Source organism: Thunnus albacares, chromosome 6 (assembly GCF_914725855.1).
Source record: "Thunnus albacares chromosome 6, fThuAlb1.1, whole genome shotgun sequence".
Lineage (NCBI taxonomy): Eukaryota > Metazoa > Chordata > Actinopteri > Scombriformes > Scombridae > Thunnus > Thunnus albacares.
Genome location: NC_058111.1, coordinates 23591770 through 23597782, shown reverse-complemented (window position 1 = coordinate 23597782; position 6013 = coordinate 23591770).

The following is a 6013-nucleotide window of genomic DNA, read 5'->3' as shown; positions in this document are numbered from 1 at the left end:
GCTTTTTGAAGCCACAAAAAGTGTTCTGTAGAGTTTTTGCACAGCTCAGAAAATCCAAAATATGGATGCAGCAGCAGTATAATAATATTTTGATTCAAAGCCTTTAGGTCATTGTAGGATGTAGATGCCGTTTAGTCTTTAGGAAGTTCTTGAGGTAGGTACCTCTTTTCTGTCTTTACCTGTCCATCTTGCCTGTGGGAGAAACCTGAGATGCAAAAATAAAACTTGCCACAGATGAGCAACAATAATGTGACACCTGACTATGAGTGCAGGGCTGCAAAACAACTGACATAGAGGTTGTAGAAAAACTTGAAATGCCTTGAATCTGCAGGTTTAGTCAAAAAGTCTTTGCTTAGAAGAGTTCTGAACAAACAGTGAATGTGTCAACAGGAGGAGGAAGCACTGCATGGTTCTGATGGCTCATGCGACAGGTGCTCTTTAGTAGGGCACGTGAAAAGACAAAAAACAAAATCCAGGAAGTCTGCTGAATATTTGTCCTTAAGTGGTGTAGACACCCATGGCAAAAAGGGTCCCTGATGAAGACTTAGAGTCGATACGCATTGGTTTGTTTGATTGCCTATGCTGAAAGAATAAGTTCATTATATCATTGCACCTGAAGACAGAGTGCCCTAGTTTTCTCCATGGTTGTCTGCACCACTTAAGGACAAACTGAATTTGTGTCAGCCATTATTAAAGCTGGGCAAATTTTCCTCAAGCCAAGGAAAGGTGCTTCCTCACTTCATTTTCTCCTTTAGCCCTGTGATAAAAGGGATAATCCTTTTGTGATAGAAAATAGCCTTTCTACAATTTCTTGCTCCAGCAAAATCTTAAAGCTCCCCTGCACTCATTAATGTTTCTCATCTTGTTTCTTCAGTCGGATGTTTGAGCTTCACTGTGCAGGATGATGTATGTGCAGAGTTTGACACTAGAAGGCTGTTTTCACATTCATCTTCTGAAGGAGGGAAGTTTTTCTACGCTCACTGAAAATCAGATTTTGTCGCAAAGGGGCGAGACTATGAGCATGATTTGTGACATCACAACTAGTTTGGAAGCCAATCCTGTTCCAGTATTCAATTTACACAAGCGTGATGTGGAAACTTGAAGCCTCCTGTGTACAAACACTGAGATTGACCTTTACAGTGAGGTAGGAGACATCTTGTGTCCAGCTGCTAAACTTCTGAAATGAAATATATTTATAGATTCTGAAATTTTTAATGAAAGAGAAGAAGTAGACACCATTTTAAGGATTTTAACATTGTAATTATACTTTTTTTGTGGAAAAAAACATATCACACACATTATTAATTAAACATTATTAATACATGTCTGGAAGGAATCTTTGACTACACAAATCAGGTGTTTCTCACTTTTTCTTTAATGTCGATGAAGCCGAGTGAAGCTTCAGGTTGATTCTCTTAACAGTGTGGTTGTCTAATTTCTGATGTCTGATGGTCTCTCCATCACTTTTTTTTGTTTTTATGTTCCATCAAGGTCAGAACATGATGTTAGGAGAGGGAAAAGGACATGAGTTTACTATTCACATAAACTCTGTATTTCTCTGTTAGGACTATCTAACCAACGAGTAATCCTGCAGCCTGCGCTGAAAAGTATGATTAACCTTCATTTCAGGCTCCTACACTAAACCGCTGATAAGGATAATGCATCTGTAAGCACTTGGTGATCCTATGGAGGAAGAGTAAGTTGATGGGACATGTTGACACCTGTGGTCGTACTGTTGCCTGACACTGCAAATAAAATGGATAGATGGATGTATTCTTGACTGGCAGCAGGCTCAGAGCTTGACTTATAAGCTGTATGCAATTCCTCAGCCAAGTCTGTTTTAAAATAGAAACAAGATAATCATAAATATGTATCAAGCAGAAGGGAAAAAATCATAAATATTCATTGTTGAGTTTACATATCATGGCTTGTTTGCGTCAGGACTGCAAGCCACAAATGTTCCCAAGTATAAATCCTGCCAACTCTGTTCCTTATCTACCCTTTGTGGTCCTGAGCGCAGAGGTGAGAGAATTGTGTGTGAACTCGCTCACATGGGAAATGAACCGACAAATCAGGATGAAATGAAAATCAAACGAGAGGGGGTTGACTGAGAAAGGCAATTACATCTAATGAACAACATTTGTCCCCAGCACACAGCTTCAATCAAATCAGCCCTCCTCCTCCCATCATCCTCTATTTCTGCTCACCCTCTCAGGTCGTCATCATTCCTGTGCTTTCTCCCCATCTCTTCCCTCCCTCCCTCTCTCCCTCTCTCTCCTCCCTCTTTATTTCTATCTCCCCCCTTCCCACCCCAACCTCTCTCCCTCTTCCTGTCATCATCCTTCTGCTGTTGTGAGATTGTTGATCTCCCCAGAGGGACTATGGGATGCTGGAGCAGTACGAGAGTGTGTCTCATTACTGTGCTAATAGCAGGCCACAGGGAGACGTGCACACGCACACACAGTTTTACAATGACAAGCAATGGCGGCGATGATAACTCCTCCGCATTCCTCACATTCTCACGCTCTCTCAGTCATCATTTCATGGGTGAATTACCAGACATGAATACTTTTTAACGTGTCGATCACCTAGAGCCGGGGTCTATCTTAAGATGCGTGTCCACACAACTGCCAGAAATTCTCAAACCTTCCATCTAACACCAGTGCAAGATTTACTGGAACGCTAAAGCTCCAAGCTATGAAAATATGTTGGGTTTTTTTTTCACCCACTATTTTTGGAAAATCAACTCAAACTACTCCTATTTTACACCCATATTGGGAGCAATAGTATCAAAATGAGCTGCACAGATAACTGTTAACATTATAAAACCATCACTCAAAGATAGTAGCTTCACTTCTTGACCTGGATCCTGTTTGCAGCACATAAGGATCCAGTGAGCTCATTATGCCGCTTCTCTGCAGCAGTAATGATCTCTCATTCATCAGCTGGAGACTATCTCCACACACGCACATACACGTGCACACACACACGCGCGCAAACACACAACACGCAATTGCACAAACAATCTGCCACACTTAAATGAATCCCAATGAGGCATGTAACCGGTAGTTTGTGCCTGGCTGTATGCTTGTTAGAGAGATATCAGCTGCTTCAATTGTGTTTCTCCGCATTACTGTGAGGGAGGAGAAGGCACGCGCTGTATGTTTGTGCCCTATACTTGATACATATGTGTATGCATGGGTGCTTGTTTGGATACTGGCAGGGTGCACACGGCGTTAGGCTATTCATACTGCACTATCAGATAACAAAGTGTGTTTATGTTTCAGGTGCAGGCTGAAAATGAAACCATTATTAAAGGAGAATACACAGCTGCAATGTATGAATAAATCAACTCCAGCTCACAGGAGGGGACAATGTCTCTGTGTAACCCCTGCAACACTACTTTATATACAACAGCATGTGAACCATTTGTTTTATTCTTTCATCCGAAGCACTTTACAGCAGCAAGAGTGCACACACTTTTAGTGGGTATTAAAATCTATAACCCTTGCAGTGTGCAGTGTGAGTGCTTTGCAAGCTAGCAAGGATTACTCTTTGTGGACATGGTTTGTGTGTGTGTGTGTGTGTGTGTGTGTCTGTGTGACCTGCCACATGAGGCCCACGGGTCATTACCCAGTCAGTCAGAGGACACAAGAAGCCGTTATCCTGGGGAGTCTGGACACTAAATGTTTGATAAGCCTCGAAAGCGGACGTCCTGTTTCTCTTCTCGTATAATACAGATGTACATTAAAGACCCAGCAGCCGATTAAAAACATAGAAATGTACACGTGTAAAGGAAGCTACAGTTTAGTTGATTGGGAGTAAAAATCTACTATGTGTGTCTGGTGCAGTCTGTAGCAGACTGAAGGAGTGTGAATGTGTTGGCTCAGCAAGGTCCTGAGAGATGTGGAGATAGAGATGAGTCATGTAGCAATCTGATTAGGCTTCTCTCTCTTTCCCTCCATCATAACCATTCAATTTATTTCTGTACTGCAGATTTAAAAACTAAATACAACTAAAATAATGTATGGAGTTTCAATTTATTTTCCAAGTTTCTATATACAAATAAATCTCTTTAAAAAAATAGGATTAATATATTGTATTATATAAAAAGCATTCTACATGGCCATGGAACACATTATAACACATTATCATAACAATGTCTGTGACTGTATTTTCAGTGTGGCCTTAAAAAGTGTTTTTCGGCAACAGTTGTGACACAGTTTGTGTAAATAATTGAACACCAGTTGGCTTTCCTCTGAAAAGATCCGCTGTGTAAAAACCTTCAGTGCGACTTCAAAGTGTGGAGTACTTTGCTAAAGCTTTGCCATTAGCTTTGGTAACAGATGCAAACAGGATTGGGAGATCTGAGTCAGTACACATCACATCCGTGGAACAGTCTCACAAAATGTTGCATGTCCTGGTGGTTTCTGGGAACTGTAGTCTGGTGGGCAATAAGTCTTCTGGCAACCTTGGGATTCCATCCAGGACCTCTAGTTTTGGCAAACAGGAGAAAACACTGCACAGACAAAAGCAGAGACATAGAGAATGAGAGAAGAAGTCTTTGTCACCTCCTTTCATGAACTTTCTCCTTTTACCATTGTTGTCTTCTCACCGTGCACGGTAGTCCTGAGTGAAAGTCACTGGGTTGCGGGTCAGGTTCAGGGAGCGCAGCGGGCTGTTCCCCAGAGCTCCCAGTCCCCCCAGGGAGCCAATGGCGTTCTCAGACAGACAAAGATGCTCCACTGCTGGGAGCTTTGGCAGCTGACGCAGACACACCAGGTGGTTACGGTGCAGGTTTAGGATCCTGCACCTGCCCAAAGGAGGCACAAATACTGCTTAGCTTTCTTCTATGATTGTTATTGTCATCTACTATATTGGGTGAGGGAGGCATAAAAGTACAGTTAGTAAGTAAAGTAAAGTTATAGCAAGTAAAGTTATAGTAATGCTACTTCTTTCTGAATATGGGCAGATACAGAGGTGGACAAAATAACAGAAAAACATCACATGAACAAATAAATCTAATTCAGAAATAAAACAAAGAAAACGCAAGTTAGCACGCAAATATATCATCCTAAAATGAATATTAGTTATATAGTATCAGCTTTAAGGAAAGTCTGACGATCCCCATGTTTACACGAGTCACTAAAGGGCACTTAAGAGGTACATAATAGTGGGAAACTGCAAAAAACGCACAATCATGTCATGTGGCAAGGTAAATTGTACAAAATCAGGACAAAATATACCAAACACAGAATAGCATCATCTTTAAAAGGAACAGCTCACACATTTGAATTCAGCTGGGACATTTGGGAGTTATTGACAAGAGAGCTTCTCAAAGGCACTTCACTATAATCTTGAATTTGACCTCCAAATTAAACTATTTATAAACAGTTTGATGTTAGTTTCAAAAAGCTGGTATCGTTGGAAGGGCTTCCATTTGGAAAAATGCTTATATCAAAGTTGAGCACACAGAGTCTAGTGTAAGGAGCACAAAAACTGGATTCATGAGCAACTTAAAAGCATAGTATTGCAGGACATGACGTTTTTCACCCTTTTAACTGCATCTGTATTAGCATTCGTCTGGAGCCTCATACACACTGCTGAACAAATTTAATAGAGGTATCACAAACACCAGAACAATGTCAAGAAGATGTATGGATTTCTATATCATAGAAATCATTGGAGGCTTTCCTTCTGGAAAGATTTATTCACACAGTCTGGGTAGTGTAGTACATACAGTACCTTGGCAGACGTACAGAACTCAGGTTAGTGAGAGAGTTGTCAACCAGTTGTAGTTTTTCCACACGGATCAACCGGCGGAGGATCCTGATGAAATTCTCTTGTTGGAAGGGATCACCTAAGTCCTGGTAGGACAGATTTAACTCCTGAGAAGAGACGGTTGATAGAACAGTTAGGATATTCATCTCTCTGCCTTTTTATCTCTTTCCTCTTTCTTCTTCACTTCCTACCACTGCTCCCCTCCCATCTCTTCTTCTGTATATCTCAAACA